This window comes from Neophocaena asiaeorientalis, unplaced genomic scaffold (genome assembly GCF_003031525.2).
Source record: "Neophocaena asiaeorientalis asiaeorientalis breed wild unplaced genomic scaffold, Neophocaena_asiaeorientalis_V1.1 scaffold114, whole genome shotgun sequence".
Lineage (NCBI taxonomy): Eukaryota > Metazoa > Chordata > Mammalia > Artiodactyla > Phocoenidae > Neophocaena > Neophocaena asiaeorientalis.
Window position 1 is genome coordinate 4,688,988 of NW_020173116.1, and position 26,743 is coordinate 4,715,730.

Consider the following 26,743-nt stretch of genomic DNA (forward strand, 5'->3'; position numbering starts at 1 on the left):
GGATTGAATTGGCCTTCCCAGAAGAAATGGGGTCTTCCTCCATGGATTCAAAGGGAAAGAAAAATCAGAGAAGCTGTAGCAGCTTTCCAGAGACCAAAGGAGAAGACAACAGATGTCTGGGGCCTGAGGGGAACTGAAGGACCCAAGGGAGGTGAGGTGGGGACCTGGGGGGGGAAGCAGGGACAGACAGATCCAGCACGTGGTGGGGAAAGAGGTATGTCTGCACGCCATCCCTCTCTCTCTTATTTCAGAGCATTTACTCCACAGTGTAATCCCTAGTGTGTTAACCCACGTGGTTCTAGCTTGCCTTCCATTCCCAAAATGTAATCACCAAGAAGGAGGTTCTTTGTGCTTCTTGCTACTGCTGTCTCGCTGTGAAAATGGTGACCAACAATCGTTTTAGTGACCAATTGTGTTATACCCACTCCAACGTCAAAGTTCTGGTGGTATATCGTTAGCCTCTAGTTCCAGTGGTTAGAAAGTTGAGGGTTAGTGTTGACTTGAGAAGCTCAGGACCACCCACGAGACACCTGGGGTTACAGAGGCTGGTGGCGGGTGTCCTGGGTCCAGGCAGGCAGACAGGTGCACATGGCCTCTCAGTAGAGTTGTCACATTTAGCAAGTAAACAATAGAGGATGCTCAATCCTGGGGACGTATTTATACTGAAAACGGACTCATTATTTATCTGAAATTCAAATTCAGCTCTGCGTTCTGTCTTGTACCTGACAACCCAACCCTATGTCAAGAGTGCCCAACCTATGTCAAGGGTGCCCCGCCCCTGCGGTGTGCCACTCATCCAGCTCACGCTTTGCAGCCCCAGACTCAGTCTTGTGAGCTCAGTTCCACGAGTGAGACACGTGGTGACATCGCCTTCCTACTACTAAGGAAACAAGGTTCAGAGAGCTTCAGAAATGTGCCCAGGTAGCTCAGCTGGTGGGTGGAGACGCTGGGATCTGAACCCAGGTCTGTAGCTCCCTTAAGCAGCACTCTCTCTTCCCACCCATAAATCAATTCTTTTGGGAATTCATGGATTGAATGAAGCATGAATTTCTTCTGATGCGGAGTCACTTTAATTCACCTGTTTCCCCCACTGTTCAGGGCAGGGCCTGCCTGACTCAGAGGTGGCACTCCAGAAATGTTTGTGAAAATAAGAGGAAAGATGGAGAGATGGAGGGATGGATGGGTGGAAGGAGGGAAGGAGGGAAGGAGGGATGGAGGGATGGAGAGATGGATGGATGGATGGATGGATGGGTGGATGGGTGGAAGGAGGGAAGGAGGGAAGGAGGGATGGAGGGATGGAGAGGATGGATGGATGGAAGCATGGAAGGAGGGATGGAGGGAAGCGTGGAAGGAGGGATGGAGGGATAGTTGGATGGATAGATGGATGGAGGGGGTGGATGAATAGATGGGTAGGTGGATGGGTGGATGGATCCGCAGAAAGCCCCCTCCTCAACAACCTTACTACAGGACTGGGGAGACTGAGGCTTGGAGAAAGAGATTTAGCCTCATTATGACATGAAGACTTCCCCCTGAGGGCCAGTCTGGCCATGAGCCAATCACACCTTCCTTCCAGGAAGCCCAGAACCCTTAGGGCAGAGCTTTTCCAGAGGTGGCTCTGCCAGGCCAACCCAGCAGCCAAAATGCTCATCTGGGTTCTGGCTCTGAGCCAGTAGCTGGACAGAGAGAAGGAGACATCAGGACCGGTTCAACCACCTTGTCCTGTGCTCTCCACTAGAAATGCGAGTTTAAGAAGTTTCCTTCTCTCTCTCTCTCTCTCTCTCTCTCTCTCTCTCTCACTCTCTCTCTCTCACACACACACATACACACACACAGAGGAACTGGGGAGCAGAGCCTAGTTCTCATGTGTCTAGCATTTTCTTGGTTTACCTTTTTTTCACCCTTGATGCTTAGTGATATGGGTTTTGAAATCCCTCAGCCATCTTAACCCGAACAAAGGAGGGAGAAAGTGTCTGCCACAGGCTTCTTAGGTAGGCTTTGTTATCTCTGAAATGAGTAGCCCTTCATTTTTCTAAGCATCGTGATGGCTCAGGAAGAGAAAACTTTTAAGGAAAAGCTCTGGAAGAAGTGTGATGGCTCTTTGGAATCCAAAAAAATGCTCTGAGTCCAGAAGCCAGTGAGAGGAAGTATTAGGGAGGAAGCTGAGGATGGGGCGGGGCGGAGAGAGCCAATGCTGCACTAGGCAGCCCCCAGGGCTCCTGTCTTGAGCGGAGTAACCTCTGCAGGGGCTGAGCCTGCATTAGCTGATGGGAGGTAAAGGACACAGAAATCCACGGCTAGGGGACCAGGGGGACATAAGTCCCTCCCACCACCACCCGACACCCACCCTGGGCTTCAAGGCAAGGTCTTTTTGTTTGTTTGTTTGTTTTTTGCAAGGGCCTCTCACTGTTGCGGCCTCTCCCGTTGCGGAGCGCAGGCTCCGGACGCGCAGGCTCAGCGGCCATGGCTCACGGGCCCAGCCGCTCCGCGGCATGTGGGATCTTCCCGGACCGGGGCACGAACCCGTGTCCCCCGCATCAGCAGGCGGACTCCCAACCACTGCGCCACCAGGGAAGACCAAGACCAATGTCTTTTTGATCTTAGGGCAGGAAGAAGCCCAGATGGCACCTGGATCATCGTTTTGAGAGTGGGTTTGCTTTCCACCCCCCGCTTGGGCACAGAGCCTGTGCCCTGAGGTGCTGAAGGCCATGGGAGGCCGGGGGAGAGCCTGCCTGAGTGCGAAAGATGACAGCATGAATGTCCTGCATTCGGCCCCCCCTCACCCTACACCTGGAGGCTCACAGACTAGACTCAAATCCTAGCTACAATGGACGAGCCATGTGACTCTGGTCCAAAGCTTCACCTGGTTCCTTGCCTGTGAAAGAAGGAAATAAGATGGATAAAGCTACTTGAGAGGTTTGCTATACAATGGGAGGGGGTCTGAGGGCTAATGCTGGGCCCAGCCCTTGGGAGGTGCTCAGAAACACTACGTCATGCTCAGATTAACTTGGCTTGCAGCCAAACAAACACGGATTCCCTGTCCTCCCTGACAGCACGGACTCAGCCCAGTGGGCTCCCTCAGTCCCCCAGGAGTCGGCCCGGGATGTCCTATCCGGAGTGTGCATCTCTCTCTCTCTCCCTTTAAGCTTCCAACTCAGAAAACTGCTTCCTTTTGCCCTGGAAATGTTTCCTTCCTACGCAAAAAGCAAAGGCTCCTGGCCCATCCAGGGATTTAGGAGGTGACCTGTCCTGTCCCTCAGCAGCCCTGGGCGGAAGCCAGGTTAAGGGTGCTGTCCCTGAGGACAGCTCCCCGAGCGTCTCCAGTTTCAAGGTGCAGGACAGACGCCCCTGCCTGAACCTGGGGCCAGAGCACCCAAGGTACTTGACTAGGGGCCATCCCACATCCTGCCCACAAGGAAGGAGGCTTCATGCAAATGTGCAGAGAGAAACACACACACACACACACACACACACACACACGAGTTGGTGGTGAGAACCCTGAGGTGGGGTCAGCTGAGACTCAGGCAGAGACAGAGAATGGAGAGGGCAGAGAGGACGGGGTAGGGACAGAGAGGATGGGCGGAAGGGTGGGCGGAGAGGGCCAAAGGGTCTCCAGAGAAGCTACTGCCTGTGAAGGACAGCAAAGGCTCAGGGCCAGGCTGGGCCTCCCTCACCCCTTCTTGGATCTCCCCCTCCCACTACAAAGAGCCTAGAGCCTGGATTCTAATCCCTAGGCTGGTTCCTTATCTGTAGAGGAGGGAGCCCTGTGATGCCCTAAAGCCCTGGGAGACAGGCCTCCTGGCTAAGGCCCCTCAGTCCTCTGGGGTACTTATTATCAGCTGATGACAGGTCACCCTTGCCAGCGTTTTAGCACAGGACTGACTCCACCCACAGGATCTCAGGCCCTAGAATGAGGGGGCAGCGGCTGAGATGAACAACGACAACTTGAAGGCCTGACGGTGTCCCAAACAGGGAAGCCTTTGAGAGTGAGCTGGTCCCTGTTGCCCAACAGGTCGACGGGCCTAAACCAGCACTGCCCGGGCAAACCAGCAAGCTGGGCCCCTCCCCTCCACCTGTCCTCCCTGCGGGAGCCTGAAGGCCACACGGGGCTGGGAGCCCCGAGTCTGAGCTCCTACGGTGACCGCACCCAAAGCTGCCCCCCCTCCAAAGCCCCAGCCCGAATGGCTTCCTTCTCTCCAGGGTCGAGGGGTCACGGCTCACTTGGGGCCTCTGGCCACATAAGCCCCTGCTGGGTACCAGTCACAGCAGCCACCAGGGACCAGCTTTAGGAGGGAGGGTCCTTGGCCACTTCACGACTGCAGACCCCCAGGGGCTCCGGGAAGGCTGGGGTACGTGGGAGCCAGAGCAGGAATCCCAGAAAGGGCCAGATCGGGAGGGGCCGGTGGACGGAGAGGAGGAAGGGGAAGGATGGGGCTGCAGCCCAAGGTTGGGCGCACAGCAGGTGCACAAGCAGGGGCCTACGGAGCCCTTCTTCCTGCCCACCTGCCCCGGCGGCCACCGCCAGGGCCCACACGTGACTCTCCACATCCCCGCCCCCCGGCGCCCTCCGAGCCCCCAACCCGAAGCAGGCCCACCCTGCTCACCTCCAGAGGACCCGGGAAGGGGTGCGTGGGCCCGGCTCCCCGGGAGCGGTCCTGCTGCCCCGTCCGTCCGGCCTGTGAATGGGGAACGTGGCGGCTGCAGCTTCCGACTTCCGTTCCCCTCACCACACTCACCCCCCTGCTGCCCCAAGGCCTCCGGGGCTCCCTAGCTGCACTGCATCTCACACTTCCTGCCCCGAGACAAGAGCACCCGCTCCCAGGCCTGGCGCCTCTGGCCCCAGCCCCCTGCCCCGGCTCCCGGGGGTCCCCCACCCTCCACGCAGCCCTGAATCAGGGGCCCGGGGAAAGAAAGAGGAAGGCGCAGCGCCCCGGACTGTGAACACACCCCATCCCTCCCCCTCGACGTTCTGTCACCAGGTTCTCCTCTCTGCCCAGCTCTCGGGTCCTGGCAGGGCACTCGGTGGGACTCGGGAGGGCCCTGGGGCTGGTAACTTTCCTTTTTCCCTCAATCTGGGTACGGCTGTCTTGGGGAGGTAATAATGGCACCTGGTGTAACTGTCCTACAGTGACAAAGGGTTCCCCAATAGCCCCTGAGTCCCCCCTCTCACTTACATTATGAACTGTTACTATATCCATTACATGGATCCGGAGGCAGGCTCAGAGAGGTTAAGCCACTGCCCACGGTGGCACAGCTGGGAAATCACGAAGCTGTGGTTAGAACTCAGAGCATCTGACCGCATGGACCGACTGTCATCCATCTCCCACGGCTGAATTCCCAACGTATGTCTGCAGGCCACAGGCCACAGGGGTCCAGGAGCCTGGGTCCGAGGCTGGGGGAACCACGCTCATCGGACCGTTCTCTCCTCCCTCCGCACAATCTATTCTCCAGTCTCAGTGACCATCAACTTCCCTGCTGAGGGTCCAAAGACCCCGGCCCACTCCCTGAACTCTAGTCCTCATAAATCCAACCGCCCAGAAGACGCCTCGACTTGCAAGGCCCATAATCCAAGGGCCTCAGACCCAGGCCGGCCTGGCCCACAGCGCACAGGGCGTGGCTCCAGCTCGAGCCTTGCTTCAGCTGCACCCCCCAACACACACGCACGCACACGCACACGGCAAGGAGTCCACAGGGACGTGCCTACCAGGCCTTTCTCTGGGCACCCAGAAGTCTGAGATTCTCTGCTTCCTGGACCCGTGGAACCTCTACTCCTGCCCCTCCCCGGGGACATCACTGCTCTGTGTGGCCCTAGACCTGGGGCGAGGGGGAGAGGCAGCGAGGGGGTGGAGAGGGCCTGGGCCCGGGGGCGGGTCGACGCCCTCCGTGCACGTGTGGCACCAAGCCAGGGCAGGGGAAAGAAAGAGAAGGAGCTAAAGGCTCGGGGTGGCCTCTGCTGCCACATTCAGCAGGGGCTGCGAATCCTCATTCAGAGCTGGACCTCCAGGTCATCATCAAAGTGACAGGCAGGAAAAGAGGACACACTTTGTAAAACAGTTCGTCAGGTGCGGTGTTATAACACTGACGCATCCGAACACGTCTTGGGGTGGGGGCTCCACCGTTCCCTTTTCTGGGGCTCGCAAACGTTAGCGGCAGGTTTATCTCCAGGTCAGCGCAACACAAACCGGGCTCGTAACCTTCCCCAAGCTGTTCCTCCTTCTGTGTGGAGGATTTTACAACACTTTGCCCAGCCAGGTAAACCAGAAACCTAAAGTCGCCTCGGCCCAAACGCAAACCCTCCCTCAGGCCTCCAGCCTCACAGGGTGTCCGGCACGTGGTCACGGCTCAGTCAGCGCCCGCCCCATGCCATCCCAATGCGAGAAGCTGCTGACCGTCAGGAATAAAGCACAGGACCCCTGTCCTCAGGAGCTTCCAATCAAGTGACAGACAGAAAATAAACAAGCGACGAAGTAATCAGTGTGTGATTATAAACTGTGATAAATGCTGGCGGGGGGATGGGACGGGGAGAAAGGAAAGTGAGCAGTGGGGAAGCTCACTGCGAGGGGAGACCAGGGGCACCTTATCGCCGTAAAGAGGAGCCAGCACGTAAAGAGGGTAGGGTGGGCATTTTCGGCAGATCAAACTGCATGTCTCATTTCTTACCCGAGACCGGAAAGGTCTCCAGGAGTGAAGGGAACAGAAAGCCAGCCAGCGTGGCCAGTGCGGCTGGCCTAGGGGAGGGTGGCCGAAGAGGATGGGGCCAGATCCCGTGGGGTCCCCAGGGCTAAGCAGGGGAGTGACAGGCGTATTTATTTTTAAGATCACCTGCTGCTACATGGAGAACAGACAGTGGAGGGCGCAGTGAGAGCGGGGAGACCAGGCAGGGGCTCTGTGACAGTCCAGGGGAGGTGGGACAGTGGTTTGGAGGGCAGCAGAAACGGCAGAGAAGGTGAGACAGAGGATGTGGGATCTATATCGGGGATGCTTGGTAGAAGCTGCCCCGTACGTGATGAGAGAGAAGTCCAGGTCAGCTTCTAGATCTCCGGCTTGAGCAACTTGGATGGGTAGTAATGATATTTGCTGAAATGGGAAAGATATGGCGAGATGAGGCTCCACAAGACAGTGGAATAAAATATTCAATGCGGTGATAGAAACATAACTGCCACCCCAGGATTTCATATATAATGAAAATATCTTTTAAGAACAAGGATGAGACAAAGACATTTTCTGATACACAAAATCTAAGAAAGTGCGATCTCAAACTAAAGAAAGTTCTACAGGATACACTTTAGGAGGAAAGAAAATTCTCCCAGATGGAGGGTCTGAGATGTAAGAAGAAATTATGAGCAAAGAGTGGTAAAGATGCAGTAAACATTAAAACTGTATAAAGCAGTAACAATAATATATTGGAAGGTTAAAATAGAAAGATATAATTTCAAAATCAGATAAATATTAGGTTTGAGATATCTGTGAGATACTCAAGCAGGAGTAGCTGGTACCTGGAGTTGACAGGAGGGGCTGGGCTGAAGAAAGGAGCTCCTATGTGACCAGGAGGAAGGTGGTCCACGCTGGGGGCTGGCGGAGCCTCCCCAGGAAAAGCCCGCAGAGGAGAACAGCAGGGGCTGTCCAGGAGGTAAGAGAAACAGCGTGAGGGTGTGTCGTCACCAAAGAAAGACAAGAGAGGAGAAAGATAACTTCAGAAGGAGGAAGTGGTCGGCTGTGTCAAACGCTACTGGAAAGCAGAGCAAGATGAGGAATAAAGTGACCATTGAACGAGGCCACACGGAGGTTACAGACAAGCCGGGGGTGGGGGCTGGGGGCACGATGCGGGCAGAAGCCAGGCGACCATGAGGTGAGGACTGATTAGGAGCCGAGGACAAGGGTCTTCCCCCTCCACTCCCAGCCCTGAACCCATCCCAGGGACTCTTGGCAGGCTGGGCTCCCTGGGGCTGAGACGCTGCCGGTCAGGCCGGGCACCAGCGATCGGCTTCCTCCGTGTACTTATGAGTCTCCTTCCTTCCCCTGACTGTAAACTTCTCAAGGGCGAGGACTGGTCCACTCGCCTCTATCGCTACCCAGGTTGTGCAGCAGAGGGCCTGGCTCATAACTGCTCCCAAACCTCCTGATGAAGGCATGAGTCAAAGCTGCTCGTCTTCTGACCCTCAATCACATCGAGCAGCCCTGTGGCAAACGGAGTCGGCCTCTCCGCTCTCCTCCCAGGCAGCGGGTCTTATACGTGACTGGTGTGTGCATTTGGGGGGATTTGGGGTGTGGCCGGGGGGGGGGGGGTCCTGCTTACAGCAAACTCCTCGAAGAGACTCCCAGATTCCTGCAGCCGCCAGCTCTGTTCCGTCTCCTAGCACTTTCACCTCCTTCCCAAGATGCAAGGAGCAAAACTGGATGGGTGGGGGGAGGGGCGGGCCACAGGCCAGGAGGGCCTCCAGCTCACAGGGCGTGTGGTTCAGTGTGGGCAGGCGCAGGGCAACTAGCTCCGGCGCCCAGAGCCCCTGTTGGTGGGGAGCTTTGATCTTTGGTGCCCCCTCCCACTTCTGGGGGTCCCCGCCCACTGTCCCCCTCCCCAGGGCCCAGCAGACGCGCAGCCTCCGGACCCAACCACAGCCCGGGGGCAGGCAGCCTTCCTGCCTCCCTTGAGGTGAGTGACTTCCTGTTTGCCCGCAGCGGAAGCTGCTCAGCACAGGTGGGGAGGTGGCATCTCACACACCGAGCGCGGATGGCGGAGTGGAGCCCACCTTCCGGGAGAGGAGCTCTGGGGCTTTCAGCACACAGCCTGCCCTCCTGAGAGGCAGAGGGGTGAGAGGCGGGAGGCAGCAGAGGAAGGGAATGGGCACCTGGCTTCTCACTACCTTACACAGAGAGCCCCTAGGGGCTGACACTCACAAGGCCCTTTACAAGCAGCGTCTCCAAACCCTAGAGTCCGGAGTGGGGGTGGGGTGTTACGATCCCCAGGCCACAGAACAGATAAGGAGACCGAGGGTCAGAGCAGCCTCTCAGGCTGGACTTGAACCCAGGACTGCCAAACCAAATGCACTGTCTGCTATACCCTGTTGCCATTTACACGCTGCTGATACGAAGGAGTTGGGATTGCTTTCCAAGGGAGCAGGGCTCCTCATGGCCCGGCCTGAGCTCATTTCTTCAACGCAGAGCTTATGAAAACTCCAACGGTGATGGAACTCACTACCATCGTTCCGGGGGTACCGGCTACCAGGCCCAGGGAGAGCCGGGGCCAGAAGCACCTCGACGGGCCCCCATGTCCCTGAATTTGTCACTGTAGAGGTTCTGTCCTTTAGGGAGGCCTGGGAGTAAGGCAGCTACCTGCTCCTTCCTCCAGAAAATGCCCTTTTCCCTCTTAGCCCTCAGGCCTCCACAAGCCTGGGCCCTCAGGGAGGACAGACAGGAGGACACTTGCCTTCCTAAATATTCCTCTGTCAGAGTAGATGGTGACAGTCCCACTGGCCAGCAGCTGGGAGGGAGGGCCAGGGTGAGGGCTTCTAGGGACTGAGCCCATGGCAGGGGCCACTGGTGCCCCTCCCTAACACCTGTGGTCTTAGACTGGGAGGGAGAGGTGTCCCAGAGGCAGGGCAGTGAGGAAAGGGATCACGGGACAGCGGGAGCACCATCACCAACCGCCCTACACACACGGGCACCAAGGCTGCCCTTGTTTTCCTGGGCAAGGGCCAGAAGTGATTATTACGAAAGTGAGTGACAGCTTCTATCTCTTGGACTCGGCTGCCCAGTCCCGCAGTGGGTACAGTAACCTTGCGAGGCGTCCCTACCCAGCCTGTGGACAGGTGCCCAGGCCACCACTCCCTGGCCTTCTTATTCCTTGGCACCAAAGTCCGGCCCCAGCTGCTCTCTCCCAAAGCCACCCTGTATTTTCAGATTAGCATTTTCCCTGCAGCCACTTGTCACAGGTCTGTCCTTCTTAGGTAAGCAGAGAGTAGGGCTCTACAGTTACTCACATCTGTCCTTGAGCCCCCTGGGCACCCAGAAGATGCTTACAAACATCTGTTGCAATACATGTGCGCTAAGATACTTATAAAAGCAAAAATGCTCACAACCTCAACATCCACCAGGAACCAGATAAATAAATTATGATAGAACCATCGAGCGAACCTCAGCAACCTTTAACTATCTTGTTTTTGAAGAGTATTTCATGAAGTGGAAAGATTCTCACCGCATATTATTAAGTAAGAAACTTGATTGTATATTCAGTATGGTCTCAATTTTTTTTTAAATGTGCATATTGGGCTTCCCTGGTGGCGCAGTGGGTGAGAGTCCGCCTGCCGATGCAGGGGACGCGGGTTCGTGCCCCGGTCCGGGAAGATCCTACATGCCGCGGAGCGGCTGGGCCCGTGAGCCATGGCCGCTGAGCCTGCGCGTCCGGAGCCTGCGCTCCGCAACGGGAGAGGCCACAACAGTGAGAGGCCCGTGTATCGCAAAAAAAAAATGTGTGCATTTAGGCAATGAAATACCAAAACACTGGTTGATAGTGGCTATCTGGGTGTGGTAACAGTAGACATGATGTTAAGTTCTTTATGTGTTTTTGGTGTGTACCTGCTGTTTAAAAATAAATACGTATGTGCAAAAAACAAACAAATAAATATGTATGATGTTTGTCATCAGCAAAGATAAATTAAATAATGATTGAATCTCCCTGCTCACTTTAAAGACCGGGAGGTTCTTTGCCAACCCCCTACCCACCAGGTTGCCGGTGGACGACCAGAGTGAGACGGGGGCGGGCCTAAGAGGGTCTGCATGGGTATTTGTTGCTTCTGACCCCTCACTGCTACCACCGCTCAACTGGCTGCAGGGTGACCTCTCTGACGTTGGTGTAGGGACCTACTCGGAGCCCCAGAGCTGGGATGAAGTTTGAGATGAAGACATTTGAGAGTTGACAGTTACAGTAAGAAGCCTTCTCAGAGCTTTCCTTATCTGACTAAAAGCAGCAAATTCTGAGAAATAAGGCAGCCATAAATTCTTTCTGCAGGGCAGATCTACCCCCAGAAGGGAGAACTCAATAAAATCTACCCCGAACCCCTTCTCTAGGAGAGATTTATGGCCCACAAGGAGAATGCAAAAACACTCACACCTGTAGAGACCAACATTATCACTACTTTGTCATTTCTCATTTGTTCTAAAAACCCATTTGTCTTTGGAAAAGAAACCTATTTGTTCTTCCCAGAGAAGGCTTTTTCTCCACACTCCCTCTCCCCTACTAATTTAGGTATATAAGCCTTTAACCCTTTAACAAGCCAGCTACTTCTCTGACTGGCTCCCACGTGCAGGCCAATGAACCTTTTTCTACTGTTAATCTTTTGCCAGTTTAATTCGCAGGTCCCAGTGACAAAATCTTAGAGGGTAGGGGAAAAGGTTTTTTTCCCCCATCTCCCACATAGCGAAGATGATCTCCTCCATGAATCCACCAGTCTAAATCTGTGTTTGCCTAAGTAGGCATATGGTACACATAATAAACATTTTTAATAGTTAAGCATGTATTTGAATATGCTTTAAAAAACCCCACGATTTCACAGATAGTGTTGCTAAGTATCACGCTAAAGTAAATAATGCCTACTTCATGTTGTGTTTTTCAAATTGTGTGTATTCGAGGAAAAATATGAAATAAAATAGTATAGGTGGAAAACTCTTCTGTCAAAAATCATGACAAGCTATGTAAACGGGTGGGCTGAATCCAACCTTTCAAGCACTTACTCTTTTGGAGGAAGACGTGTCGAGGGTCTTCCTTCTTATGCTAATTAGCTTTCATCAGCCATTGACTGACCAACAGGAAATTCAGGTTGCACAACCAGAGGAAAAGCAAGGCTCTGGTGTTACATAAAAAAGACAACAGGTGGGCTCTCCTGGTTGCGCAGTGGTTAAGAATCCGCCTGCCGAGGCAGGGGACACGGGTTCAAGCCCTGGTCCGGGAAGATCCCACATGCCGCGGAGCAACGAAGCCCGTGCGCCACAACTACTGAAGCCCACGTGCCTAGAGCCCGTGCTCCGCAACAAGAGAAGCCACCGCAATGAGAAGCCCCCGCACCGCAAGGAAGAGTAGCCCCCGCTCACCGGAACTAGAGAAAGCCCGCGTGCGGCAACGAAGACCCAACACAGCCAAAAATAAAATAAATAAAAATTAAAAAAAACAACTTTATAAAAAAAAAAGAGAGAACAGGTATATGCTGACATCGCGAAGGAGGGAGACAAGACTCAGAGGGGCTTTTGTCTGGGCCCCCCCACCCCCAAAAGGTTGCTGTTACCCTGGGGGTGCTCACACATAAGCCTGCCCAGAGCAACAAAGCCCTAGGCTGCCCGGTGCCCTCTCTGTGCCAGCTGGAACAGATCATGTCTATCAACAGTTGCCCACAGGGACAGAGCGGGCAGTCTGGCTTGGCAGCTTCCAGCAGGAACGGCCCTGGGGCCCCAAGCTCCTCCCCAGGGAGACAGCCCGCACACCTGTGCTTCCGGAGGCCTCTTCTCTCCTGTATGCCTCAGCCCTTCCACTCATCCTCCAAGGGCACACTGAGAGATGCCAGGAAGGCAGGGACCCCTCGTTGGCCGTCCTTGTTTACAAGGACCCCCGCCCCACCCCTGCCCAGGTTCCCAGGCTGAGAGGATGCTTTCCTGAGATTGCGGAGCCAGCAAAGGGCAGAGTTCGAAAGTGCATCCGTGCCTCCTTGCTGGTCCAGCCTGTCCATCCACTTCTCAAGCCTGTTCATCCACAACCCGGGGCTTTGTTCCAGCGGGGCCTATTTTGCACTTAATGCTCTCCCATAGTGACCTCACCCACTCCCACACGTTCATCTCCTACCCACTCGCTGAAGGTTCATGAACCCTCCCCAGCCCGGAGTCCTAAATGCCAACGGAAATCCTTTAGCCAGGTGAGCAGGACTTCAGAATCGATAGGTGCCCGGTCACCTGTCCACGCGCCCGTGAGCATGCCTCCCCGCACCCCCCACCCCGTGCCCAGCCCTGCACTCCAGGTCCTGTCTGCAGCATCGCATGTACCCCGTTTCCCAAGTTAGCAGGCACCCTTCACGCCTCCAGCGTCCAGTCCTGCTGGTTCTCCGTCCCCGGCAGCCCCTCTGCTCGTCACCTATCTGGAGAACCCCAGGGACCTCCTGCCTCTCAGGTGCACGTCCACAGTCTGTCCCAATTCTCCTCCGGGAGATCACTCCTGCCCTTGAAAATCCTTCCTGGCTGACCCCCACCCCACTACCTCTCCTCATTGCCTTTAGGGAGAACCAAACACGGGCATTTGAGACCCCCAGCCTCTCCTAGGACCACACACTCCCACCCTGAACCACACCCCCAGTCTACGGGGCTCCCCGGAATAGTTCCTGGAAATTTCACAGGTTGGCGTGTCCTCATGCTGTGCTCCTGGTCAGCTCTGTTCCCTTCCCCATCCTCCTTTCTACCTATCCAATCCTCTTCAGCCTCCAGGGCTCACCCCCATCATGCCATTTCTCCAAACAAGCTTTCTAGACCAAGCCGGTAAGAATCAACCATTACGATAATTCCATAATTCCAACCACGGAAAGCAGTGCAGCGGTCAGAAGCAACAAACCGAGTGTCCAGGGAGCAGCTAGATAAATCTTCTCAAAAAACAGCACCAGGTTTAAAAGTAAGGTCATGATTTGTAGCACAATACAACGTACGTAAGTTTAAAATACATGCATATATAAATCAACATCATATATTTCTCTAAAGTAGTCCAGATCCCAGGATAAACATATCATAAATACATCAGAATAGCTGCTGTGCACAAAGGTAGGGAAGATGGTGAAGGGCAGTCAGTGGGACTGGAGTTGAGGGATGAAGAGAAAATCATCATAAGAACCCTTATAATTCAATAATAACAAGACAAAAATCCAAGTTAAATCACAGGCCAAGGACATGAACAGTCCCCAGAAAGACAAAGGGCTTAAAACATACAGGAGACTCACAGCGCCACTCACTATAAATACCTATTAAAACGACCACGTGATGCCATTTTTTTGGTTTTGCCAAACTGGCAAGAACAGTTTATAACACCAAGCCGGCATCAACTGAAATCTAAAATACACAGAGCCTTTCAATCAGTCATTACACATTTATGGACTTCGCCTGCTGAAACAGTCACAGAAGTGAGCAAAGATGTAGGTACAAGTATCCTTAATGCATAGTTGTCTATCACAGCAAACAAACAAATGAAAATGGGGAAAACAATTTAGAAAACCATAAAGGAATGGCTAAATATGCTAAATCCATTCAGTGAGATATTACACATTTATTTTAAAAGGATGAAGCACATCTATATGTCCTGAATTTGTATATTAAGTTAAAAAAGAAGGGGGACGCGGTTCAAGGTACAGACATGAGTTGGCCGCCTGCACAGCACGCGGAACTTCCCCGACCAGGGATCGAACCCCCGTCCCCTGCCATGGAAGCGTGGAGTCTTAACCACTGGACCATCAGGGAAGTCCCAGACCTGAGTATTCGTATTCTTATTATTTGTGTAAAGAAAAAAGAAAGAAAAGAAAAAGTATAATATGTATATGTTCATTTACAAATGGAACATAGGTCTGCAAGTATTCTCAATTGCCTCTAAAGAAGATAGGGAATCACAGGACAGGAGAAGGAAGGAGATTTCTCACTGTGTTCCTTAAGGGCTGTTTGAACCAACACTTGTAAAAAGATTTTTAACACAGGCAAGTAGTACCTTTCAAAATATTTTTAAAAGAACTTTTAACCCATGCAAATATTATCTTAAAAAGCAGAAAAGAAGTGGAATGCACCCATAAGTCCTGCTGTCTTCTCTCTAACCAGCCCCTGCTGTGAGGCACCCTGGAGACCCTTTCTACTGCAGACAAACATCCCTTCAGCCAAAACCTCTCTCTCTCTCAGAGCACTTGGCTCTAAAACTGCACCACTTGATTATAAATCCTGATTCTTCACTTACTAGCTGTGTAAAAGTGGGCAACTTTCTTATTCTCACTGGGCCTCAGTTTTCTCATCTGTGAAACGGGGTGGTCCATACATCACAGACGTGCTGTGAGAATAATTTGTGTTTGTACACGAAGTGCTCAAGAGAACCTGGCATATCGTACATGCCCGATATCCTCTCCTGTTTTCCTTTTAAGTCTACTAATGAGATCGTTCTTTTGAAAAACAGAAGATTATTGGAATTTTCCTAGAAGGCAACAGTTGTTCTCCCCAAATCAAGACTTTACTGATTTGGAAAACTTGGTGTGTACCTCCCACTTTAGCCCATGTTGTTGGATGGATGCTGCATATAAGGAAAGCAAGTGATACCTCTCCTGCCAAGAGACACGCTCTCCATCTCTGGTGATCACCTGTTCCCCTGCTAGTGTAAAACTCCAGGCCTGACCCTGAGTTTTCTTGGCAGCATGTAAATCTTCCTGCCGCGGCAATTGAGAGCATCACCTGCTTTCCTGCATGCCTCCGGTCAGCAGGCTGAGCCCCGCCCCTGCCTCCTCTAATGAGAGCCTCAGAGATGCCTGCTCACCTCTCAGAGCCACCATGGCCTCCTTCCTGTTCAGCAATGCCCAGCATGCTCCAGCCTCCTTCATGTCTCAGGGCCTTTGCACTTGCCGTTCCCTCTGCCTGGAATGTTCTTCTCCCAGCTAGTCACATGCCTGTGTCTTGTCTACATCCAGCTCCTCAGCACAGCCTGTCCTGACCACCCTATTGAACCCAGGAGGTCCCCTCACCTTCTAACCCCTTAAGCTGCTTTGCTTTTGTTCACAGCATTTATCTGACATGACATTAAAATTGCTGTTATTGTTACCGTCCATTTCTCTCCACCAGAAAATAAGCTCTAGGGAGGAAAGACTGTCTTGTTCAGTGATGTATCCTTAACACCCAGAATAGTGCCTAACATACGGGCTCTCAGTATTTGTTGAATGGATGAACAAATAATCGAGTCAACAGGATATGTTTTCTGGGGAAGCTTAAATCTCCACCTCAGATTTAAGCCTCCCAACAAGGACACTCTCAGGACTCCACAGGGGGGCTACTCACCTCTCATCCTTTATACACTGATCCCTTGTAGGTAGCTCGTAAGTCTCTGTTCATGGTCACAGAGGACATCCTATCCTGTGCCCCCAGAATCTGAGGGCCTGAAGATGGTACCATTTTCCTACCTTATTTAGAAAGCCTGCTTGCTACCTTTTCTAGCTCAGGGCCGAGTTCTCTGATCTGTTTCACGGTCATGCCCGTCATCATCCTGTTTTGTTTTGTTTTACAGCATTTAATCCCTCTCTGAACTAATGTGATTCATCTCCTTACTTATTTTCTCTCTCCCGCAATTCATGTAAACAAGAGCAGACGTATTCCCACTGCCTTCATACCTAATGAGTGGTTGGCACTCAGTAAATATATGTTGAATGAATGGATGAATGGATGAATGAATGAATGACCCTTCTTCAGAACCCTCACATAAAGGAAGAAAGAAATGAACACTGGGTACTATCTGCTGTCTAAACCTGACCTTGACTTTTCTTATGTAGAGGGGCTCAGAGACATCCAATTAGTTGCTAATTACATCCAATCAGCTCTGGGCCAGGGGAAGGACTGGGTTAATGAGGTCAGGGGCGGGTGGAGCCCCCAGCTGCCCTGGCCTTCACGTTGATGCTGCCCACCTGACCTAGACATGCAGGCCATGGACACAAGGGCCTGGGTCAGCACACTTAGCAAAGTGGGAAAAAAACGCCTGCAAGGAACTCACAGCCCTGGCTCCACTGTTTTACCGAAAGAAGCTAAACTCAATCCTAGAGCCAGAAAGAACCCTAGAGGGGAAAGTGAGTTTGTCCGCTGAGCAGACACTGTTTACCTTCTTAGGAACCTCTGGTGTTTTCTGACCAGACACACCCAGAAGGGCCAAGGAGAAGGGCCAAGGAGAGCGGCCAGCATCCAAGGGAGTGGGGAAGAGCTGGGCTCTCCTCCATCCCAGTGCGCTCCTGGCAGGGGCAGCCTGCCAGACTGGCCAGGCTCCCAGCAAGCAGGGAGCAGGGAGGAGGGCCCCGCCGGGTCACCGGCCTAGGGGCCACTGAGGTCAACGGGTGATAAGGAGTTAGGCCCTCGGTGTCGCCCAGGTCTGATGCTGGACGGTTTTAAGGGCTCCTCCTGCAACCAGGTGCACCCCGCCCGGCTGGATGAGCCTATGGAGCTACCGCACCCCAGGCCGGGCAGTTTGACTCTCCCAGGGAGCGTCCCCCTGCTGTCGGTGGCCCCGCCCCCTGATGAGGTTGAACGCTGAGGACCCCACCAGCCCCACTCGCTCTCGCCCCTCGGAGCCTCTCTCCGGCTGCGCAGATGCTCCCTCGCTCGGCGGCGTCCCCAGTGCGCGGCACACTCTCCGCAGCGAGGCCGGCGCGTGGGCCCCACCTGCCCTTACCAGTGTCCCGCTGGGCTCCTGCTCCAGCCCCCGGCCCCGGGCGCCAAAAAAAAACGCGACCTGCGCTGTCCCCGTTGGGCCGCCGGCGCCCCGAGCCCTCTGTCCGGCGTCTTCCTCCAGCTCGGAAACCAGCCGGAAGCCCAGACCAGCCCCAGACGGGTGCACGCCCCGAGCCGGGTCAAAATCCGAGTCCCTCCAAACCCATTCTGTGCCAGTTCTTTCGTGGGCGCCGGAAAAAACTGTATCATTTCAGCTCAGAATTTCAGCTGTCTGTAACTGTTGACTTACAGACAACTGGTGAACTTTCGCTAGCTGGTTTGGGGATCGGTGGCTTGGAGGCAAATAGTTGTGTCTTGAAACTTCAATTTGTTTTAGCAAACATGTCCTCAGACGTAGTGATATTGGCAAGAAGCTCTTGTTTTTTAATGTCCCACTTGATGCCACTCTCTGGTTTCCATTTCTGTAACTATATAAGACACCATATGTGAAAATAGAAGTTGATTCCATTTTTCCAGTATAGCCAGTGATATTTCAGCTTCCATAGAGATTGACAACGTGGAGAAGTCCGTCTCTATGGGATGCTGAAGGTCCTCAAGCAACAACAGCGGCTAATACTTAATTTACGAGTGTTACTGATGTGTCAGGCACTAGCTCTCTACCTGTCTTAATACTTAATCCTCACAACCACCGTACAAGGTAGGCGGCTTTCCATACAATGAGGAAACTGAGGCACAGAGAGGGGAAACAACCTGACCAAGGCCACATAGACCGTCATCCCTGTAGGATCAGCGATCCTACAACTTATTAGTAATTCACTTGTTACGCTACAGACATTTACTGTGCACCTATTGTATGTATGTCAGACACTGACTAGCACTATGGGATAGAAAGCTGAACCAAATACTCCAAAAGTTTGCAGCCTGGCAGGAGAGATAAGCAGTGATGTGATCTAGACTGGGGCTGGGAGGTGAGGGGTCGCTCCCTGAGGGGAAGAATCCTGGAGAGGAGGGAACCACAAAGGGGAGAGTTCCAACATCTGCCTGCAAACTTCCCTCAAATCCGTGGCTGACTCCTGAATGAACACGCATGAGGCAAGAATCCACATGACCCAAAGGAAAAGTATAGCTGAGCAGAGACTTGAGCAGTTAGCTGCCTGCTGCTGGGGAATTTGGAGTCAAGTCCTGCTACCTTAGAGGGGCTTGGCAAGCACTTTGGACTGTCCATTGACACCTCAGAATGACCACACTTAAGGAGTAAAGACTGCATTCCAGGATTAAGGGATCTACCCCAGGATTAGGGACAAGCCAAGAGAAATCTAAAACCAAGCCCCCGCAAAACCAAGGTGCATTTCCAATGATTTAACTTCCTGCTAGAACAAAATTTGACACTCTTCAGAGGAAAATAAAAGAATCCAGGGCATCTACAATGCATCATTCACAATGTCTACCATACAATAACAACAACAACAAAATAGTAGACATTGTGAACAGAAAATGTGAACTGTGGTCAAAAGGGGGGAAAAAAATCCAGTCAATTAAAATATACCCACTAAAGGAAAACTGTTTTCCTCTATACTCTCAGTACTTCTGACATCAAATATGTGGGTTTTCCCCTCACATTAATCAGTTCTCCAACTCTTCAGACCAACAGAGTGTCCTACAATTTAATTATGACACTACCCAGAGTTAGTGCAGACCCCGCAGGTTAAAGCCTCAGTCTCACAAGATTGCCCCCCATTGCAAGTCCCAGGTTGTCACCTGTACTTCTGACCCACTGGCTATAAATTGAGGACTCCCAGGATCCCCTCCTCAGGTTTGTTAATTGCTAGAATGGCCCACAGAACTCAGGAATCACATTACTTACTGTTACCAGCTTATTATAAAGGATATAACTCAGGAGCAACCAAATGCAATGAGTACATAGGACAAAAAAAGAGTGCAGAGTTTCTATACCATCTCCAGCCACACCACCCTCCTGGCACATGGACGCATTCACCAACCCAGAAACTCTTCAAAACCAGTTGTTTAGGGTTTTTATGGAGGTTCCATTACGTAGGCATATGATTGATTAAATCATTGACCACTGGTAACTGAATTCAGTCTCTAGGCTTCTCCACTCCCTGGAGGTCAAGGGGTAGGACTGAAAGTTCCAAACGTCTAATCACATGACTGTTTCCCCTGGCAACCAGCCCCCATCTGTAGGACCTTTCCAAAAGTCACCTCATTAGCATAAACTCAGGTGGTGTCGAAAGCTGCCTGTTATGAATAACAAAAAACTCTCACCTTTGTCGCTGCAGAGCTATTTCAAAAACTGGGTACAAAACAAACAGACAAACAAACACAGAAAAAACAAGTATTACAACAAAAGATGCTCCTATCACCTTCTCACTCAGGAAATTACAAGAGGTTTTAGGAGTTCTGTGTCAGAGACCAAATATGTATTTCTTATTATATCACAATATCACACGTACAGACAAATAAGATGTTGGAATCAAAAATTAAAAATAAAAATTAGATAATAATAAAAATAAAGAATTAAAAATAAAAATTATGATAAAAATGTTAGAGAACCTACAGCAAAAGGTAGATATAAAGGGTGAAGAGAGAGGGAATTTCAGCAGAAATACGATCCCCATTACTTTTAAAATAAACAACCAAAAAGAATATAAATATATCTCCTCCAGGGAGGGAAACATCTCTACCTGTATTAACCTGGAATGAAGAGATACCTCAATCTTTCCCTGCCAGAGGGGAGATAGGCAAGTTTGTCACTTTCTGCATAAGATCAGAGCCTCCCAACATTGGGCTTCCTCTGCTATAGCATGGCCCACTGTCTGTACAGGCAACATCTGAACCTCATCGTATCTCCCTGTGGGAATTGGGGTAGGGAGACCTAAGCAACAATGTTCCTCTCCTATTGCTATGAGTCATAAATTATCTCTTATCTTCTGCCAGTGTCTATGAAAACTGTGACGCGCTAACTTGCTGGCTTACAAACAGAGTAAAATCAAATCTCGGATTTTTTCACAGTTCCTGACTTAACAGAGATAAAGAGAAAAATCTTATAAGGAACCAGGGGAGAAAACACACATTGCATACGGTGACCCAATGAAAGGACTAACAGCTAACTCCTCATCAGAAACAATGTAGGCCAAAAGACAATGGGACATTGATTTTAAGGGCTGAAAGAAAAAAAATCTATTAACTTATAGCTCTGTATCTAGTTAAAAACATGGTAGACTTAACAGAGATAAAGAGAAAAATCTTATAAGGAACCAGGGGAGAAAACACACATTGCACACGATGACCCAATGAGAGGACTAACAGCTAACTCCTCATCAGAAACAATGTAGGCCAAAAGACAATGGGACATTGATTTTAAGGGCTGAAAGAAAAAAAATCTATTAACTTATAGCTCTGTATCTAGTTAAAAACATGGTTTTTTTTTTTTTTATATGTGCCCAGTAGTGGGATTGCTGGGTCATATGGTAGTTCTATTTGTAGTAGTTAAAAACATGTTCTAAATAGAAAGCCAAATAAAGATATTGTCAACTAAATAAAACCTGAGAGTTTTTGCCACCAGCAGATTCACACTACAAAAAAAAAGTGAAGAAATTCTTCAGGAAGATAGGAATGATATAAGATAAAAATTAGAATCTACAGAAAGGAACAAAGAGAACTGGAAATGATAAATTTATGCGTAAATATAAAAGACAATTTTCTTTCTTGTATTAAATGATTTAAAAGTCAACTGACAATTTAGATAAAAAACAATAATATTGGGGGATTTATAACACATGTAGAGTAAGGTATATGACAAGAAAAGCACAAAGCATACAAGCGAAGGTAAATAAAACCATATTGTTGTAAGGTTCCTATATGTGAAGCTTTATAATGTTAATTCAGAGTAATATCAGTATAGGATATAAAAATAACTACTGAAAAAAAGAAGTCAGGAAAGTAAGGAAAAAATAAACAAAAAAAAGAGGGGACACATAAAACAAATAACAAGATTGAAAAGTTATCATTAACTACATTAAACACTTCAGTTAAAAGGCAGAACTTGTCAAAATGGCTAAGAAAATACCCAACCCTATGTTCAGAAAAGACACACTTTAAGTATAAAAGATATACTCTAAGATATAGACAGGTTGAAAGCAAATGAATGGATAAAATATACTTTTAAACATTAAGCCTGAGAGAGCTTGGTGTGGTTATAGTAAGTTTGGACAGAGCAGACTTCAATACAAAGAGTATTCCCAGAAATAAAAAGTGTCATTTTATAAAGATAAAAGGATCAATTCGTCAAGAAAACATAACAATCCTAAATATGTATGAATCTAACAACACAACTTCCAAATATATCAAGCAGAAATTAACAGAACCAAAGAGAGAAATATAAAATTCACAATCATAGTTGAATATTTTAACACCTCTCTCAGTAATAAATAAAACAAGTACAGACAAAGTCAATAATGGTACAGAAGATGTAAACTTTATCATTCATCATTACCAAATCGACATTATAGAATATTACATCAGCAGCAGGATACATATTCTTTTCAAGTGCACATAGAACATTAACCAAGACCAACTATACAGACTATAAAACAATCTCTAAATTTCAGTGGGTTGAAATTGTATAGATCATGTCTTCTTGATCACAATGAAATTAAACTAGAAATCAACAACAGCACTTTATCTAGGAAATGCCCCAAAATTTGGAAATCAAGCAATATGCCTCTAAATAACCCGTGGGTCAAAGAAGAAATCCCAGGGAAAATTAGGAAATACTTCAAACTGAAATGGCATAAAGATAGATAAACAGATCAACGTAATGGAAGTAGAGTGTCCTAATATAGGTTCACACATGTATGGTCAATTGGCATCTTTTGGCAAAGGTATGAAGGTAATTCATTGGAAAAAGGAAAGTCTTTCTACAAATGGTTCTGGAACACCTAGAAACCTGTATGGTAAGATAATGAACTTTGGGACTTGTATCTAGAATATATAAAGAAAACTTTCACCTCAATAAAAAATGGGCAAAGGATCTGAATAGACATTTCCCTAAATAATATACACAGATGACCAATAAACATATGAAAAGATGCTCGGCATCATTAGCCATCAGAGAAATACAAATCAAAATGACAATGAGATACTACGTCACGTCCAGTAGGCTGGATATAATAAAAGATAATAAATAATAAGTGTTTGTGAGGATATAGAGAAATTGGAATCCTCATATGTTGCTGGTGGGCTTATAAAATGATCTAGCAGCTTTGGAAAACAGTTTAGCAGGTCCTCAAGGTTAAACATAGAAGTACCATATGACCTAAATCCCATTTTCTGCTATATCCCCAAGAGAAATAAAAATACACGTCCACATAAAAATTTGTACTTGAATGTTCATAGCAGCATTATTCATGATAGCCCAAATTGGAAACAACCCAAATGTCCATCAACTGATGAATGAATTAAAACAATGTAATGGGACTTCACTGGTGGTGCAGTGGTTAAGACTCCACGCTCTCAGTGCAGGGGCCCCAGGTTCGATCCCTGGTCAGGGAACTAGATCCCACATGCATGCAGCAACTAAGAGTTTGCATGCCACAACTAAGGAGCCCTCAAGCTGCAACTAAGACCCGGCATGACCAAATAAATAACTAAAAAAAATTTTTTTAATAAAATAAATGTCTCACCTTTTTAAAAAAATGTAGTATATTCATACAATGGAATATTATTCAGCCATACTGGCCCATGATACTACAATATGGATTAACTTCAAAACTTTATGCTAAGTTAAAGAACTCGGGCACAAAAGATCACATATTGCATGACTCCATTTATATAAAATGTCTGGAATAGGCAAATCTATAGAGACAGAAAGTAGATTAATTGTTGCCTAGGACTGGGGGGAAGGGGAAGTGGGGAGTGATTGCTAAAAGATATGAGATTTCTTTTTAGGGTGATAAAAATGACGAAATTGTGGTGGCGGTTGCATAACCCTACAGAAACACTTGTGTTAGCCAGGGTTCTCCAGAGAAATCGAACTATTTCTATTCTAGAGAAATAGAAAGGGTTTATTTATTTACTTATTCATTCATTCATTCATTATAGGAATTCTCTCCTGATCTGGCATCTGCAAGCTGGAGGACCAGGAACCCACTGGTATAAGTCCCAGTCTGAGTCCAAAGGCCTGAGAACCAGGGGAGCCCATGTCCAAGGGCAGGAGATGATGGATCTCTCAACTCAAGAAAAAGCAAATTTGTCCTTCCTATGCCTTTTTGTTCTATTCAGACCCTTAGTAAATTGGATGATCTCCACTGGCAATAGTGAGGGCCATCTCCTTTACTCAGTCTACCCATTCAAATGCTAATCTCGTCCAGAAACCCCTCACAGTCATGCCCCAAAATAATGTTTTACAGCTGTCTGGGTTTACAGTATCCGTTAGCTCAGGCTAGTTGACACATCAAATTGACCCTCACAATACTAAAAACCACTGGGATGTACACTTTAAACTGCACGACATATGAACGATGATATCTCAATTAAACTTTTTTTTTTTTTCGGCCTTGCCGCATGGCTTGTGGGAATCTTAGTTCCCCGACCAGGGGTTGAACCCAGGTCCCCGACAGTGAGAGCACCGAGTCCTAACCACTGGACCACCAGGGAATTCCCTCAATTAAACTGTTAGAAAAGAAAAAAAATCCAAAATCCAATCTTGTCCCTTACCTCACAACACACATAAAAATTAACTCAAGATAGATTATAGACCTAAATATAAAAAACAAAATATCCGGAAGAAAACAGGAGAAAACCTTCGCAACTTTGTGGGTGGCAAAGATTTCTTACAAGTGGATAAAAAGACCTGATAAACAGAACTTTATAAAAAAATTTTTTAATTCTGTTAGTCAAAATAACCTGTTAGGAAAACGAATAGACAAACCCCAGGTTGGGAGAAAATATTTACAAAAAATATATCTGACAAAAGAGTCATATTCAGATTATATTCAACTTCTACAACTAATAAAAAATAAAACTCAATTAAAATAATGGCCAACATGAAAAGATCCTCACATCGCTAATTATTAGAGAAATGCAAATCAAAACTACAACGAGGTATCTCCTCACACTGGTCAGAATGGCCATCATCAAAAAGTCTACTAATAACAAATGCTGGAGAGGGCGTGGAGAAAAAGGAACCCTCCTACACTGTTGGTGGGAGTGTAAATTGGCACAGCCACTATCAAGAACAGCATGGATGTATATACATTACCATGTGTAGATAGCCAGTGGGAAGCTGCTGTATACACAGGGAGCTCGGTGCTCTGTGATGACCGAGAGGGGTGGGATGGGGGTGGGCGTGGGAGGGAGGCTCAAGTGGGAGGGGATATATGTATACATATAGCTGAATCACTTTGTTGTACAGCAGACACTAACACAACATTGTAAAGCAATTATACTCCATTAAAAAAAAAGAAGGAACAGCATGGAGTGTTCTCATTAAAAACTAAAAATAGAACTACCATATAATCCATCAATCCCACTCCTGGGCATATGTCCGGAAAAGATGAAAACTCTAATTTGAAAAGATATATACATGCACCCCAATGTTCATTGCAGCACTCTGAACACGAGACCAAGGGCCCCATCTCTGCACACAGCTTCCTGTGTTTCTTCTCTAAACTGGGATCAGACTTTACTATGCCTACAAAATGTTGCTTCTTCTTGGGAATGTGTGTATTATTGAAACGAATGATGACAGGTCAGATTTTCCACTGGGGACCTAAGCGCAGCATCGAGTGCTATTTGGGGACACAAGTGCTACACTGGTGGCACAAAAGCTGAGAAAAGAGATGTTCTTTTCCTTTCTTGGAACCCTCTTGGACACCTGGAGAACTGGAGACTCCGGACTTATCTGGAGAGATTGCCTTTGGCACAGACATGGACGGATAAGGAGAGGAGGGAAGTGGAGGGAGATTGGGGATGAAGGTTGTGACAGACATGAGTGAGGCTCCCCCATTGGGTCATCCAGAAATACTGGGTGGAGAGAGGCTTCCTATCAGAGGATGGTGAGGGGCTTAAGGGGGAGCTGGATCAGGACCATGACACGCAGGTGGTGTGATCTGCTTTGCTTCCACAGGCTGGAGACATCTGGAGACATTTGGGTTATAACATTATTAAAACGGTTTTTATAGAGAGCTTTTATACAGAGTACTTTCACATATGTTATTTAATCGTCCAAACGACTCCGAGAAGTATAATGATTTTGGTTTTTTAAATGAATAAAATAAACCTCAGGAAGCTTAAGTAGCCCTACCGAGATTTTTGTGGTTCTCACAACAGGGACACAGAGACACCCAATTTGTCCCCGCAGACCCCCATATCTACCCCAGGAGAAGGAACCGTTATTTTCCCAATTCACCCCACAACACACAAGAAAGAAGACAAAAACTGGAAATACCAATTAACTATGGGAAAATACTACCAATTACGCGTGGGTATTTGAACTGGTTTCCACTCCTGGCTAAGCTCGCTAGGGGGCGCTCTGTGTGTCATCTCCAGCACCTGGAACTGACGCGGAGTCCTTGCTCCAGGAAGGTTGTTGAACTAATAATCAGGCACTGATGTGGGGAAATGTCCTTGCCCTAATGGAGCTTGAGATGTAGTAGGGGAATAGACAAATAAGCAAACAAGCAAATATATAACATGTCAGAAAGTAATCATTGCTAGGAAGAAAAATAAACAGGCCACAGAGAGAGCGAATGAAAGAGTCACAGGTGGCTTTGGGTGAAAGAATGTTATTTTAGGCAGGATAGTCAAAAAAGACCTCTCGGATAAGGTGCCATTTGTGCAGATGTCTCAGTGAAGAAAATGAAGAGGGAAGAGTAAAAGGGAAATGCACATGAAATTAATATACTTCAGAAGGTATTCGCAATAAGCTTTACAGGTATCCCCCGCTTTTCGAAAGTTTGCATTACACCGCTTCTCTTTTACGAAAGACTTACTTAGTACCCGTTTTCACCAATGGAATCCGAAGAGGATTTTCGCTTTTACAAAAAAAGGAGAAAAGCAAAAATAGCATCAGCGTTTGTTTTGCAGCCAACCGTTACAGAGGCAGCACACACTCCAGAAGCAGGAGTAGCACCTAAGCACCCCTGAGCTCCTTCCCTGGGAGCTATACTCAGCATCTCAGCATCAAGGCACCATAGCTTTGAACTGTGTCTGTGAGCATCTGTGCTTTATCTCGATTTATTTTGTGCATCTGTTAGCAAGATGTGTCCTAAGCTAATTTCTTCTTCACTTTATGCCATTCAGGCTTATGAAAGGT

The 26,743-nt window shown here is 48.8% G+C and overlaps 1 protein-coding gene across 3 annotated transcripts in view; it reads right to left on the reverse strand.

Moving 5' to 3' along the window:
- PSD4 (pleckstrin and Sec7 domain containing 4) overlaps positions 1–17,435 on the reverse strand; it is a 36,863-nt gene extending 19,428 nt beyond the window's left edge. Inside the window, exon 1 of one of the 3 annotated variants that reach the window (XM_024743742.1) lies at positions 17,411–17,435. The gene's annotated coding sequence lies outside the window, so the exon portion shown is untranslated. Of the gene's footprint in view, positions 1–4,601; positions 4,839–17,410 lie in introns of those variants that run through there. The other 2 variants (XM_024743741.1, XM_024743744.1) reach the window with 2 other exon arrangements.
- Positions 17,436–26,743: the final 9,308 nt, after the last annotated feature.